The 16,693-nt window shown below is 38.2% G+C and overlaps 1 protein-coding gene and 1 long non-coding RNA gene across 5 annotated transcripts in view; both read left to right on the forward strand.

Annotated features, from left to right (window-relative positions):
- Window positions 1-16,693, forward strand: part of MLLT3 (MLLT3 super elongation complex subunit) — a 287,600-nt gene that overhangs the window by 135,049 nt on the left and 135,858 nt on the right. The gene's annotated exons all lie outside the window — the stretch shown is intronic.
- On the forward strand, window positions 5,688-9,924 carry LOC146406996 (uncharacterized). Its single transcript, XR_014820958.1, has 2 exons — window positions 5,688-6,803; window positions 7,497-9,924. It is a non-coding gene; the product is annotated as an uncharacterized LOC146406996 (long non-coding RNA).

Consider the following 16,693-nt stretch of genomic DNA (forward strand, 5'->3'; position numbering starts at 1 on the left):
AGAAAAAAGAATATCTCTTGAATTACCTCCTACGAAGACCCTCCCTGACCCTTTAGATTTTTTTGTGCTACCTCTATACCTTCTCATTACTTCCAACACTGCAAATCTGACAGTATAATAATTTATTTTTATAGATTTGCCTTTCGTTCTTCTTTGAACAGAGTCTTTCTGCTCCAGCGACTTTGTATTTGCAGCACCTGGTACCTAACCAGTGGTCAGTAGAGAACAAATTGAACACCTACTGTGTACCCATCATGACATGAGGCACTCTGAGAGTTTAAAATAAATGGGTTCTTAGTGGATGGCCCTCTTCTTTTTTCCAAAAGGGTAGGAAGGCTTATTCAGTGAGTACATGTGTTTTCTGGAATTAATTGGGTTATGGTTTGATTCCATTGGTCTGTATAGAAACACACTTGCATCTTAAAGAGAAAAATTGCTCTGGAGTACCCCACCAGAAGAACAAGACTGACTCTCCAACATATGTAGGAAAAGGAATCCTGACCCTCTTTGCAGAGGCAGCTTTGAAATAGACCAGCCACAGGCTGACTCCGTCTGAAACTGTCAGTCCACCTTTGTTGAGTTTCCATGTGGAAGTTCGTCTTTGCTTAACTCAGAGTGGAAATTCATCTTTGTTTAACTCAGAGTAGGGATTACTCAGTTGTATTTGTCTGCTTGAAGGGAAGTATCCAGAGGTAGAAGCCTTCATTTGAAAGGCAAGGAGCCCAGAATGGAAGCAGTGGAGGTCTTGTCCAAAGGGCCAGTGGAGGAGCTATTTCACATGCATCTTGATTTCTAGTCCCCCCTCGCTTTGGGAGGCCTTGGGGAAGGATTGAAATGAAAAGGCCCCGGGTCTGTCCTAACAGGTTTGTTGCCTGTAGTTTGACTCTCGAGAAGACAGCATCAGTTGTTTTTGCTGCTTTTCGAGGTTGTTTGTTTTGTTTTGGTTTGGTTTTTTTTTGTCTTTTTAGGGCCGCACCCGCAGCATATGGAGGTTCCCAGGCTAGAGGTCCAATTGGAGCTGAAGCCGCCGGCCTAAGCCACAGCCACAGCCACAGCCACAACTCTGGATCTGAGCTGCATCTGTGACCTACAACACAGCCATGGCAACACTGGATCCTTAACCCACTGAGCAAGGCCAGGGATCGAACCCGCGTTCTCATGTTTACTAGTCTGGATCACTAACCGCTAAGCCACGAGGGAAACTCCTGCTGCTTTTTGAGTGTAAGCTCCCATGTTTGGCCTCCACATTTTGCTTCCACTATTGCTAAAAACCTGCTTTCCAAAGACCAAATCAGTGGGAGAAAGGATATGGGGTTTAGCAAAGGAAGGGAGCAGATAAAATACCTCTTGTATTCGTGGAAAGGGCTGTACCTTGTTATAGACTATGATATTTTCACGTTTTATGTTGTAAGGACACCAGAAACTTTGTACCATGAAAGCGCTGTGTTGCAGTGGTTCAGAGCATGAGCTTTAGGTAATTTCTACTTAAACTTGCGCATAATTCAGCCTGTTGTGTTATATATACTGCAGTGTTGTTATAAATTATGGAAATTAAAACATTGAGAGACATTATTTCCCTGAAAAATATTGCAGGCTCTGTTGAAACTTGGTTCTATTCACAAATAAATATTATTATCTCTGTGACATTTCAAATGTTGATTTTCATATTTTATTTCTAGAGTGCTTTTACTTTTTAAAAGGATGTTATTCACAGCATCCCAAGAAAGAAAGCTAAGACAGATAATACTACCTGTGTCTGATTAAGGAAATTGAGTCCCAGGGAAATTCTGAACTTACCTGAATTATCATAATTACCTAGTTAGCGGTGACCCACAACTCTAACCATAGTACCGCATTTCTCTAGGCCTTATTTTTTTCTCCTGTTTGAATTGCCTGCTTTGAGTCAAATAAGTTAGCTCTTCCCAGGGGAAGAGCTCAGCTTAGAACTATAGGCACTAATTTGAAAAACTTCTGGTTTCTTTTTTTAAGAATTTGTTTGGGGTGGGGACTGAGAATCACCTGTGTTCCCTCTTGTTTAAAAAGAAAAAATTATAGGAAAGAAGATGAATAGTTTGCTCTAGATGTAAAGAGAAGCCAAGAGCAGTAACAACATAATAAGCAAATTAATTAGAGAAATTGTTCTAGTACTTAAAGGGCACCCTTCACAATAAGCACCTTGAGTCACAGTACAAAGTTAAAACCTTCAGGAGAAACCTAAAAGCATAAAAAGAGCTAGCATCACTCCCCCCACCCCCCCAAAAAAAACCCTCAAACAAGCCAGCAGCGTTATGTCATATTAGGGCATTAAACTTATAAAGGAAACTATTTTCAGCAGTTCTTAAGAAATTATCCCTCCCCTTAGTAATTAAAGAGATCCATCATGTTGGGAATAACACAAGGGAATGCGTTCAGGCCCTGCCAGAGGAGGGCACACCAGGATCTCTTTAATTGAGAGCCTTAGCACTCAAACTGTCATCAGGCCCTGTCAGTCTCTTTCCTCTAGTCTCTCCAAGTGCATCTCCATGGCTGCTAACCTTCTCTGGACCCTGTATGGAAAATTCTGTTCTGAGTTCCTAGAGATAGAACTTCCCCTCTGCTGAAGCCAGCCCCTCCCTACCTCTCCCTCCCATCCTCCCTCCAGGTGCCTTCTCAAATGTGGCCTCATTTCTAAATCCAACCAGACTGTGAAGTAAGTGGTTCTCCCTTGTTACACAGGTGGAGAGCTGGGAGGTTAAGATGACTTGCCCCAGGTCATAGCTATTAAGTGGCGGATTTAGAATTTGAAACCAGGTCGTCTTATTCCCAGGCCTGTGCTCTTCTCACCTTGCCATAGCTGTTTCTTCTACCTTAACTACAGTGATCCTTTGCAGAGGGAGAGAGGACTTTTGAGGTCCTCGTCGAGCCTAGATTTTAGGACTTTCTAAGACCATGATCAGTAGTTGGCTTTGTCCCCGAACCAGGCACAGCATCCACCTCTGCCGTTCACCAGCCATGATTCTGGGTTATATTTCTGGTGCCCTTTCAAGAGACGTGTCTGGCAGTCAGTTGGTGTAGGGTTATTGAGCACCTGTTCTGGGCTGGCTGTTGTGATAGGCAATGGAGAGCAGAACAAGACAGGACAACACTATTTTCGTAGATATTTTGTCCCTTCTCCTTCGTCTCTCTCATCTCTTCATGGAGAGCCAGCAATGTGTTTACAGAGCCCCATAAACATTGGAAGTATGGCATGTTAACTTGCGCATACAGATCTGAGAGAAGGCAGAGCTCCCCAGTGCAGTTACCACCAGTGTAACAGGAACCTGAGATCACGGAGGACCACCTCACCTCTTATCATGCTGAATCCACAGCTATACTCAGCTCTAGAGTGGGATTTAAGGGATCTTGAATTTGAAAGAGACTATGTTGTTCTTGATCCAGCCCAGATGATAATTGTATTTCCTACTCTAGCAGTTGTAAACAGGGGATGGAGTTGGCAAAGGCTGGGATAGCACCTTCCTCTGCAACCCAATTTTAAAAAAAAGTCTTAAACACTTAAATATTTTGCTGATTAGTAATTTGAAACATGCAGTCATAGAAACGTTTCTCTATTGGATTTTCATTGTTGCTTTTATATGTCAGTGGTTGGTCATCTCATTTGGGGGTAAAAGTGATATTGCAAACACAACTACCATTAGAATTAGCTCCTTTCATTGTTTCTTTGGAGTAGAAAGGCTGTAGAGCCTAAAAGAGCACTATGTCCATCCCTCATTTAATAGAAGAAACTGAGTTCCAAGGGGCGGTTGTGTGACTCTACCTAGGCCTCCTGGGCCTCAGTACAGATAGGAGCAGAAGGCATTACTGAGCAATTTTTTTTTTTTTTTTTTGCTTTTTAGGGCCACACCTGCAGCATGTGAAAGTTCTCAGGCTAGGGGCTGAATTGGAACTGCGGCTGAGACCTATACCATAACCACAGCAACACCAGATCTGAGCCACATCTACAACCTATGCTGCAGCCCTGCGGCAGCATGGGATCCTTAGCCCACTGAATGAGGCCAGGGATGGAACCTGCATCCTCATGGACATTGGTTGGGTTCTTAACCCACTGAGCCACAATGTGAATTCCCCGAGCTTTTTTTGGGCCTGGTTTTGTCATCCTTTTGGTCAACAGAAACAAATGCTCACATAAAGGCAATAGATTGATGGTCCACTTCAGTTTGAGGTGGCAGAGTTGTTTTCATTTTTGGGGGATGGGGGCATCCTGCTTTCAAAGATTTTTAATTGGAGATAGGAGCGTGACTGCATCAGGGTTTGCTTGCCAAATGCTGTTGTAAACCAGAGCCTCTAACTGTCTCACTCTGCTAAAACACTACTTCAAAAAAAGCAGAGGGCATAAGCAACTTGTCGAGTTTATTCCCTTGAAAAGAAAAAAAAAAAAAAAAAAAAAGCCTTGAAATTCCCTATCATGACTGATGGAACAAACCTTGAAGTCAACACATGAGACATTTTCATTTTTGTTCCAGTTTTCTCCTGGCAAATAGAAGAATTTAATAAGAAAGGAACCCATGGTTCCAAAACAAATAGGGTCTAAGTCCAAGACATCTAAAGCTTGTGTGGAATCCCTCTGGCATTTATCCCACTGGGCCCCAGGGAAGGGAGGAGACAAAAGTCCATATCCCTGTTCTAGTCAGAGTTGGTTCAATTGAAGGTGAAACTGTCTGTCAAACTATTTATAGCATGTTTATAGCATGATGGAAAAAACAAAAGACATAGGTTTTAAAGCCTTGCCTTTATTCACGGATGATAAAGACTTTTGTTTTAAAAGAGAGATTCTTTAACATACGCTATAGTAATTGACATGAATTTAAACCATGGAATTTTAGCCAGTTGATGATTTTGTATCATACTCAGTATTAACAATTAGTGTTTAATGTTGAAAAGTCAATAAAATATCAGTCTTTAGGATGAAAAGTCCACTTATTTTTAGATGGGTATAGAGGGTCTTCAAGATGAAATACCTGTCATAGAATGTAAAATGTTTTTTATTTCAAATGCTTAGAAGATTGGGTTTCATTGGTGTTGCCAAGGAATTTCAACCAGGTATGATATGATTCATAGAGCTTCCAGTATAATTCTGTAAACTTTTGTTTAATTTATGGTTTATGATTTTGCATTACCATTTGCTCTAACATCTATTCAAAACTCCATGAGTTTTGAATTAAAGTGCTATTATTACTTTTTATATTAAGGATATAATTTCTTTGGCTTTTTTTTTCACTATTTCACAAGTCACTGTTATAACTTAATATTTGAATAATACAATAAAGAAGGAGTGTGGGTGAGGTGTGCTGAAGTAGATACAAGACTTTGCTGGATGACGTATATGACTCTGGGATATATTCATCAAAGTAAAGTTGCTGTCTCAGGGATTCTGTTGAAAAGTATTTCTCTGATTTGAGTTTCTCCAGCTTGTTTGGAAAACAAATCCATTGTCTTGCCTCTTTAGTACTTGTAAAGAAGGTGGCACAAAATCAAGAGTGTGTACATCGTTCAAACACTAGTTTCCACCTGTATTTTGTTAGCCTTATTTATCATAAGGCAGGCATTTTTATCCAGAAATGTCTTGACTAAATAGAAGTATTAATGTAGCGATAGTCATTTCCTAACTGTTTTTGGAGCAAATAAATTTGGAACAATTGGGAAGATTTTTAGGTAGCATTCTCACATTTGATATTTAGGAAAACATGCATTAGTGAAATGTGTAGTTTGCATCAGTTTTGTTGCTAACTGAAATAATACTCTGACTGTTATGCTACCTTCAGCTCTCAAAATATCTATATTTTGGAGGAGAACTCAACTTTGGTGGGCCAATAACCTTCTTACTTAGAGTATGCCAATTTCCTGGAAAAGGTAGGTATTGTATGTCAAAGCAGTGAAAGTCAAATGTGATTTTTCCATAATACCAATGTGTAATTAGGGGCTTCCATTCCTGACCCAAGGACTTTGAGCCAGTCCCAATGAGCCAAGAGCTTTTTCCAGTCAGCACTAAATGATTTATTTCTGATCCTGTTGGATTGTCTTTAATATATGCAGAAATTATTTTAATACCACAGCCTAGTACATATAGCAAGTTGTATGAAACTGTTTAATATATGTTAACACATTGCTATATATTTCTTAACTGAAGGTGATTTGTGCCTTATTTTTAATACATTTAATGCTACAGATCAGAATTTGAAAATCATATCAAGTGAATCAAATGCAGGATGGCTTCTAGGAGGGAGAGATTTGATGGTTATCTTTGAGAAAGTTTGTTAAGGCTTTAGGGATATGTAATGTGCTTTTTAAGATAAATTATTGAAGGATATCTGTTTAGCTGCCCTCTTTCACATTATAAAAATTTACTGTGGAAAGCATAGCCATTAACAATCAAGCAGTTGGCATTTCTGCTGTGTTTGAATTTCTGCTTTCTAGACTGCCTTCCCATCCGCACAGATAATTTCACCTTGAGCCTTAAGATTGTATAAATCATTCTGACCTTTAAAATGCAGGAATCAACTCATAAGGCAATGGAATTTTCATTCTTTCTTTTCCTTTTCTTTTCTTGCCTTTGCTTAATAATGTCAGATGGCCTCAAAGCTTTGGCTTGATGAGTGCCTCATAGCCAGTTCGTGGAAAAAGTTATTCTAGTTCATCCACTAGTCTTGGATATTGACTTAAAGACAACAAAGTCCTCCATCAGTTAGAACACTGTTTCTTTTCTTTTCTTTTCTTTTTTTGTCTTTTGTCTTTTTACAGCCACACCCGTGGTACATGGAGGTTCCCAGGTAAGGGTCTAATCAGAGCTGTAGCCGCTGGCCTGAGCCAGAGCCACAGCAACTTGGGATCCGAGCCGTGTCTGTGACCTACGCCATAGCTCATGGCAACGCCGGATCCTTAACCCACTGAGCAAGGCCAGGGATCGAACCCCCAACCTCATGGTTCTAATTGGATTTGTTTCTGCTGCGCCACAATGGGAACTCCAGAATACTGTTTCTTATACCCATTGACCACTTAGAGATTTGCCATAGACATATTTAGAACATGTTCTTGAAAATGGGTATGTTTATTTATTTATTTATAATGATTTTTATTTTTTTCCATTATAGCTGATTTACAGATGTTCTGTCAATTTTCTACTGTACAGCATGGTTACCCAGTTACACATACATGTATACATTCTTTCTTCTCACATTATCATGCTCCATCATAAACAACTAGACATAGTTCCCAGTGCTACACAGCAGGATCTCATTGCTAAGCCATTCCAAAGGCAATAGTCTGCATCTATTAACCCCAAGCTCCCCATCCATCCCACTTCCTCCCCTTTCCCCTTGGCAACCACAAGTCTTTTCTCCAAGTCCATGATTTTCTTTTCTGTAGAAAGATTCATTTGTGCTGTATATTATTTTTTAATATATATTTATTTATTTATTTTTGCCATTTCTTGGGCCGCTCCCGCAGCATATGGAGGTTCCCAGGCTAGGGGTCTAATCAGAGCTGTAGCTGCCAGCCTACACCAGAGCCAGAGCAATGCAGGATCCGAGCTGCGTCTGCGACCTACATCACAGCTCACAGCAACACCGGATCCTCAACCCACTGAGCAAGGCCAGGGATCAAACCCACAACCTCATGGTTCCTAGTCGGATTCGTTAACCACTGCACCATGACGGGAACTCCTGTGCTGCATATTAGATTCCAGATATACGTGCTTTCAATGATGTTGTCTTCAGAATCCCTTTAAAAGCTATGAGAGAAAACTGTTATCATTAAATTCTAGTCACAGGATACTTCTTTGGTCTGCTTTTTATCCTCTTTGGTCACACTGCCTGTAGGGCACTATCTTCTTGAGCTAACAGCTACATCAGCAGAGAGGGAGCTGTATATATGATGATATCAAACTGGGATGGGATGGATAGAAGCTAAGATGTGTGGTCTGCTGAAGGAGGCAGAGGCTTTTTGTGTGCAGACTGAGGCTTGTAGTATACAGGTGAGGGGATTCATGTGCAGGAGCAGATTGCCAAGGTATTTATTTTTCAGTGGTAACTTGGAAGTAGTTGACTCATATAGTTAACATTGACCATGGGCCAGCTAGTCATTGAAAATGAAAGTACTCTCAGTGTTTGAACATTTATATATCCACCCAAACCTAATTTTTAAGGTGTTCTAGTCTTTGAAATTTAGCTTGCATTTAGATTATAAGAGATTCAGGCCCTTTAATGCTCTCCAAACCTTCTCTTCCAGTTTACACAACTGATATATTTAAGTAGGTTATTGTAAAAGTTTCTGTGTGGTCTTAAGCTGAAGTTACCGAAGAGTCTTTTGTTTCAATTCAGTCCAATAATTAGAGTTATAGAAGTAGTGTCAAGGTCCTCAGAAATGATATATTGCAAGTTTAAGAGCCAAGAGACAAAAAAAGATACTCACAGTGGACACTTGCAAATCAGAAGCAGCTGCAGCAAGTTCAGAGTCCCTGTGTGTTAAGGGGCTGGTTATTTTATCAGTTAAGGGAGTTGGCTATTCCATGTCTCTAGGCATTTGACACTTATATTAGACATCATCTCTAGCCTTCTAGGAACAGACATCAAACAAGAGTGTGGTACAGGAAATTCTATTTGTGTGATGATTAGAAAGTCCAGTAATAATTTTCATGTTGCACAATAATTATTTATGTATTGTGCTTCGCTCTTGTACATAGGCCAGGCTTTGAGTCCATTACTGTTAAACAGCCTGCAGCTACTTTGCTCTTTGAGTTTATTAGTTTATTAGCTCAGTTGGGTTTTTTTTTTTGTTGTTGTTGTCTTTTGCTTTTTTTTTTTTTTTTTAATAGGATTATGGTTTTCATAGCAGTGACATTATGGGATTACTTTGTTCTTGACTTTTCTTATGGGAAAAGTTTGCGTATTATCTGGTGAATTAAGCTTGAATTTTGGAACTACTCCTACTCATTACCAACAAATGAAAAGCAACTGTTGTTTAGCCTCTGATGTTTAGAAAGTTCCTTCTGTGACCATGTCGGTGTCTTCCTGCCAGGTACTGCTTGAGCAGTGAACAGACATACCTCTTGTGTTATTATCACATTGAGAATCATAAGCATGCTTTCCTTTTTTTTTTGCTTTTTAGGGTCTCACTCACAGCAGATGGAGGTTCCCAGGCTAGGGGTTGAATAGAAGCTGCAGCTGCTGGCCTACACCACAGCCACAGCAATGCAAGATCTGAGCCGTGTCTGTGACCTACACCACAGCTCAAGGCAACTCTGGATCTTTAACCCACTGGGCAAGACCAGGGATCGAACCTTGGACCTCATAGTTACTAGTTGCATTTGTTTCTGCTGTGCCACAACAGGAACTCTCCATAAGCATACTATTGAGCATTTCAATTTGTTGTTGTTCTTTTTCTTTAAAAAAAAAAAAATTACAGTGGGTAAAACTGAATGTTGGAACAGTTTTTCTGTTCTTAAATAAAGTTAGAAAAGGAAATTTTAGAGGGTGATTGTACATAATCCTTTGATCCTTTCAAAAATAATTGTGTTTTAGAAAGCAACATAGTTTATGAGATAACGGAAATAACTTTACCCAGTTGGTAGAGGAAAAATCAGCCCATGTAACTGAAACAATGAGAAAAAGTGATTCATAGAAAAAAGAGACTTTCTGCTCTGACTAGGGTGAGTGTGTGAGAGAATCTCTCAAGGACAGGGTTTCTTACACTTGTACAAGCATTAGAATTGCCTGAAAGGCTTGGGAGAGTGGATTGCCAGGGACTACCTGAGAGTTCCTGATTCAAGAGGTCTGGGGTAGGGACCAAAACTGGCATTTTACACAGTTTCTCCTGGTGATGCTGATATTGCAATCCAGAGACCACTGCTCTAGTGTAATTAAACTAATGGAGTCCTAGCTAAGAAAAAAAAAATTTCTATAGTGCTGGTAATACCACAGATAATCGAAAGAATGACAGTTGAAATTTGTTAGGGAGAGTGACTGACTGACTCTTGGTTGACTAGGAGGAGATTGAGTTGTAATTAAATTTGATTTATTTGGTGTTGTATTATAGCTTATGTAGCTTGTGAAAAGCTTTTGTTTTTGTTTTTTTGTTGAGAGCTGTTGCATTAAAGCATGCATATGCTTACATATATAGTTATTTCCAATCATCCTGAAAGTTTGTTCTGTCCAGAGTGTTCAACTATTGTTTCTAGAGACTTGGCACTTTCGTTCATTTAATGCTGCAACCTGAGGATGGGGAGGAGGGAGTTGATTGAAATTATTACTTTGGATCTAAAATGCCTGGGTAGAAAATGCCTAGCTTATGATATCTTTAAGGATAAATCCCCTTCTTTCATGCTTGCATTTTTAGTCACAGTGTGTAAGAAGTGTTCAATGTTTATGAAAGGAATAAACGAACAGCCAGAAACACACTGGTTGGAGATGTTAATTAGGCCATGGTGGTGATGGTAGGAAACACCCAGGTTAATTCATCCCAGGAAATCTATTGGTGACTTGAACATTTTGCATTTTAACTTACTAAGATAGTTTCTGTTATCGCAATACATTTAAGGGAAACTGAAAATCCTAATAGAGTTAAATGATATCTGAGTTTATAACATCACAACAAATCTCCAGGAACACATATTTTGGCAGTTGTAACACTATCTCAATGAAACTAGGGTTAAAGTCATGCAGAGAGAACAAAAGCACTTAACTAAATTATGAAATCCAAGTAAACTATATTGGTAAAAAAAACTGAGACCCTTTCAAATGTATATCATTTGTCATTAATCATTAATTAAGTTTCCAAATTAATCATTTAGTTAATTAAGAAACTTGCAAAATTTATATCATTCATTTTAGTAATTTAGCAGAATTGTGTTATCCTAATCTTTTTTTTTTTTTATTCTTTTAAGGTCTTTATCTTCCCTGCTACATTGTTGGCAGAGACATAATATCCACATCCCTCTAGAGTTCTAGACCCATAAAATGGTAGGAGATAGTCAGTAGGGCAGAGACTGTGTTTTAATATCTCTAGCAACAAACTCTGTGTCAGAAATTTTGTTAAAATGACACCTTGCCTTTGTCTCTGTTTGATGAAAATATGCATAACTGTTGGCCAAATAGTTATGTGTTAAGGCCAATGTTTGGTAGGAATTTAATATTTATAAAATGATTTTTTTGTAACTGTCTAATATATTACCTTGAATCTACACAGGGGTCCTTTTAAAAGTTTTATGGGTAGAAGAATCTGGGGTAGAAAGAAGTTAAGTAAATGGCTCAAAGTTATTTATTCCATCAAGGAGATAACAGACTAGGCTGAGAACATAGATTTGCTGGCTCTAAATCAGTTTTCTTTATAAAATCCAATTACTAACCTGTTTTATTTATTTAATTATTTTTTCTTTAGGCAAACGTGTATAGTGGAAGATGGGAGACCTTGATCTCACTTTTTCTTATTTTCAAATATTTCAGATTCCAGAACTTTGCTCTTCTCCAGATTCATTTAGCCTTACATTATTGTTTTAAACATTTTCTTTTATTACCCAAGTAAGATTTGGGTTTTTTTGGTAGAAAAATGAGAAGCTACAAATAAGCAAAAAGAGGAAAGTATTTTTCATCCAAGCATCCAACACGGAGTCCTCGCTATAGAAGCCATTAATAAATATCTATTGATTGAATGCCAGGAATTAGCTCCCTGACCTCTGGGTAAATTGCTTAAGTTGTCATATTCCATCTGTAAAAAGGGGTGGCTGGCAGGGCTCTTGTGCTACTTATTTCCTTATGTTATGGATTTATTTGACATCACTGAACTTTCAGGAACTTGGTGAAAGGTGTTAAATAAATCATACCTTTATTATTATCTATGAGGCAGAAATTATTTGAAATTTGCTGTCTTTAAATATCTTACTGCTCTTTATCATAAGTAGAAAAGAAAATGACTTATTTGCAATGTATAATGTGTGTTTATTTGGGTGGCAATATGTGTGAGAACAAATGCATTTACTTATAAATAAATCATCATTATAAAATATTAAAAACTCCTTCCTGTCTTATTTCAAGTTCTGTTGTTTAGTTACCACCCTCCCTAAGCCCAAATTACAGTTAGATGGTTTAGAGTTTGCCAGAATTTCTTCTTGAAAATAGAATTACAAGGAAAAGAAATTGATAGAGTAGGAAAAGCTCATTTGATTTTTTGATATTCTTTCTGGTTGATTGTATTTACTCCATGGGCATCATAGAGGCATGTGTATATTAATTCACATCATTTGCTTAGTTTATTAGGTCATATCATTGTTATTGTCCAAAAATGTGACTATTTGGAAAAGAAACTAAATTGGATAGTGGGTTTTCAAAATAGAATATGACAGTACATGAAGTGAATGATTTTTTTTTAATGAAGGGAATGATTTTTAAAAAACACACATGTACCTGTTCTCCCATGATAAATTTAAATAAACCAGACTTTTCTGCAGATGGGATTACAATGCCTCCAAAATATTTAGCATTTAGCATGATAAGTAATTTTTTTTTTTTTTTTAAATGGCTGAAGTGGGTTCCTAAGCCAGGGATCGATTCTGAGCTACAGCTGTGATCTATGCCGCTGCTATGCCCATGCCAGATCCTTTAACCCACTGCCTCAGGCTGGAGATTGAACCCCCACCTCCATCCACAGCGACCCGAGCTGCTGCAGTCAGGTTTTTCACTCGCTGCGCCACAGAGGGAACTCCTAAACAACTTTTCTTTTTCCTATTGTTTTGGCCAATTTTATACCTCCCAAAGTTTCTTATAGATGAGCCTTTATTTCCATTCTGTAGATAGTCTATGTACATAGAAATATGTTCATCCATTTAGTTAAATCCCCTGTTAAAATAGTTTGGGACTGGTGGTAGGACATTCAAGTCAATGAACAAAAAAGTACCTTAAAAACAAATTGCTTGTTTATTCTTTGTAAACTATCTTTTCTTTTTATATGAATGAATTTGGTGATAAAGTTCTATAAAAAATTACCTGGAGGGAGTTCCCGTCATGTCTCAGTGGTAACAAACCCGACTAGTATCCATGAAGACGCGGTTCAATCCCTGGCCTTGCTCAGTGGGTTAAAGGATACAGCGTTGCCCTGAGCTGTGGTGTAGGTTGCCCCTGTGGTTTGAATCCTGTATTGCTTTGGCTGTGGTATAGGCCAGCAGCTGTAGCTCCAATTCGACCCCTAGCCATGGATCTTCCATATGCCACAGTGCGGCTCTAAAAAGCAAAAAAAAAAAAAAAACAACAAAATTACTGGAAAGGCTTTTAGGAAAATTCCTATTTCTATTAATAATTGATATTTAATAAATCTAGAGTAAAATTTTAAACTAAGATGTGACAATAAAATTTTAAGATGTCATTTTGCACTGAAGATCCAATAGTTTCATAATAGAAGTAGTTCCCTGTAAAGGTTATTTGGGGACTTAGTTCACCTTCATTCAGTTTTATAATTTATCTCTTGGAACCAGCTCAGTGAAAGTTGTTATGGATACACTTTAAGAGGAGGTATTTTTCTTCTGATTTATACTGAATGAGTGAACATTATTAGCTAGCTCTTCAAGTCAGGGTCTTAATTATTCTCTTGTTTGACCTTCACCTGTAATATTTGGTTTGAGTTGTGTTCTTCTCTTTGACTTCAAGATTCAACCACTGGCAGGAGCCTTATTTAATCTTTGTATTGAGCTGTTTCATCTCCTTGAATAGGGCATAAACCTATTCATCAACCTATCTTTCATATATGGGCATGCTGTTCTGGAATACTGTTGAGATTGAGTGCATTGTGGCAGGTAGAGTATATTCTATTTAAAAAGCAATGTAATGTGTTTCAATGTGATTAAGAACATGGGTGTTACAAGTAAAATATATGGTAAAAATCATAACCGCAGGGGTTTTTACATAATGTGCTATTCCTAATGTGTAAACAATTGATTTAATTTTTTTACTTTAGCTTTTTAAAAGCATGGAGTTTCTCATAAATGCTGCCAATAGGTTCTATGTTTCATTCCTTAATACTTGAGCTGATATACTACTATAACTAAATTATATCAAGTTCCTGATGAATCAAATTTCTAGTCTGATTTAGATATGTAAAACAGGCTCTCACTGAAGAGCTTTAATCTGACTTCCTAATCAGAATGGAAACAAGAAAATCAAAATCTAATTTATAGAATTTTTTTTGGTATGGGGGCAACCTCTATTAAAGAACTTCAGTATTCTTGTATTTATTGGTCTAATAAAAATTAAATTCTCTTCTAATTAAGAAAAAGCACTTAACAAATGAAACTCTTTAAAAATTTAAGTGCGATTCTGAATCCTTATGTTATTTGCTTGTTTTGTCCCAATTTCCTGATTGCATTACAGCAGATAGAGTATTTAGCTGATAGATATTTTATGCTTAAATGAATATATTAAAAAGCAAAATACATTTGCCTTCACGTTAGAATAAAAGGGGCACATATGAGTTGTCTTTGGAATAATAGCATTGTAAATATAGAAGCTGCCTCTGAAATGGAAGCTGGCTTCTTATACTACAGCAGAGGTCTGAGGTAAGTGGTTAAAGGGACTCTCCCAAGGTCAGATGGCAAATTTGTAGTAGAAATGGAGCCAGAACCATGTCTCTTGATTCCTTACTAATAGATCTTTTTCTACACCACAGGACTCAGTCAGATAACATTTCTACTTTCTATCCACTTCTTTGCAGTATTTCAGTGTCACTGCTTTATAATACATAACCCTGGAAGCTTTATTCACTCCTTTTTCACAATATGTGCTAATTTTAGCTTTATGAGTTTGAAGGTGGACTGTGAACCAATTGCTGGTACTTTGGTGGGTTGAGCCGAAAGAATTCCAGAGTGAAGACTATGTTCTCTTTTCATATACCTCTTTCAAGAATCTGTCAGGCCAAAAATAAAACCAGATATAGGAATGTTTAATTAGGAGTTCCCCATCATGGCTCAGCAGAAATGAATCCAACTAGGAACTATGAGGCTTCGGGTTTGATCCCTGGCCTCCACTCAGTGTGGGTTAAGAATCCGGCATTGCTGTGAGCTATGGTGTAGGTCACAGATTAGGCTCGGATCTGGCATTGCTGAGGCTGTGGCATAGGCCAGAAGCTGTAACTCCGATTAGACTCCTAGCCTGGGAACCTCCATTTGTCACAGGTGAGGCCCTAAAAAGAAAAAAAAAAAAAAAAGAAAAAAAAAGTTTAATTAAACTGACTATAAGTATGTAAATTTAAATCCCTTTTTTTGGGAAAGATCTTTGGGAAAGTTCAGAGTAAGTTCTCTAATGTTTATGGCTTGTCTTTGACTACTCTTAGATCAGTGGATGCGTTCTAGTTTCCAGAAAGTGTTCTAAAGCTTTATAGGGATTATCTCATTTATGCCTTTAGCGTGGATGATCTCTCAGAGCTTAAAGAGCTGCATGCTGTAGGTAATAGCATTAGCTCCACTTTCTAACTAAGAGAACAGGATGTGTTACGCTAGTATCCAAGGTGGGATCTGCACCAAGGGCTTCTCAGAAGCTCTGGCTCTCAGCTGCCCAGCTCATCTGCATCTACAGTACACATAAAGTACCCTGCCACAAAATACCGCCTGTTACTGAAGTTTTGAAGGGGCTCGATTTAAGCTAGCAAACATTCTTTTTTCTTTTTGTTTTTTAGGGCTAAACCGGCAGCATATGGAAGTTCCCTGGCTAGGAGTCAAATCAGAGCTGCAGCTGCCATCTTACACCACAGCCATAGCACCTTGGGACCTACACCACAGCCCGCCAGCAACACAGGATCCTTAACCCACTGAGCGAGGCCAGGGATCGAAACTACATCCTCATGGATATTAGTTGGATTTGTTAACCACTGAACCACGAAGGGAACTCCAGTTGGCAAACATTTTTTATAATTCCTCCAATAAACTTTGTCAGTAGACTTGAGAATTCTCACACTTATCTTTGGGGTACAGTAGTAATTTCTGTTAACGTCTTAACTTGCAGCCTCCTTTTCTTCTCTCTCTTCACATTCCATCTTCATTTTCTGCACATCCCATTCTCCTTGGCTTATTTGGAGCAACGGTCAGTATGCCTTATGCATTATTTGGATATCTTCATTTCTGTTCTCAAAACAGTAAGTGTTTCTCTGGTATTCCCAAATAAGATTAAAGCTTCTTGTCCTTGGCTCCTAAATTCTTTACCAATATCCTATTTTTTTTTTAACCTTTCTCTTAGAAAACTTACTTCCTTAGAATCTCAAGATTGAAAAGAACCATGAAGAAATACCCAACTTGGTTACCCATCAAATGGAATATTTCTTATACTCCACCTTGGATTATAATCTTCTCTAAGCTTCAGAATCATTATTACTCATTAAAAATTTCTTCTTCCTTTTGGCAATATCATAGCTGCTTTCTTTAAATACGTAAAAATTAAACCCAGTGACTGACTCACCCTTTGCTTCTCACCAGTTTGTTCCCTAAGCTTTTCAGTTTGTGAGTTTCCACCTGTAATACTGACTTTTAATGGTTTTGGGTGTTGTTCTGATTTCTCTTTCTTTTGTATTTGTGCTGCCCCCCCCCCCCCAAATGATTCCTGGAATTCAGAGGTACCTTACAATTAGCACTGTGTTTGGTAATCAGAAGGTATCTTGTAAAATTTGACCCATAAAGGAGCTTAGAAGCTGT

Source organism: Sus scrofa, chromosome 1 (assembly GCF_054392235.1).
Source record: "Sus scrofa isolate SSC_HxYL_T2T_F1_AM1 chromosome 1, Sscrofa_HxYL_maternal_Yorkshire_Landrace_v2.0, whole genome shotgun sequence".
Taxonomy (NCBI): domain Eukaryota; kingdom Metazoa; phylum Chordata; class Mammalia; order Artiodactyla; family Suidae; genus Sus; species Sus scrofa.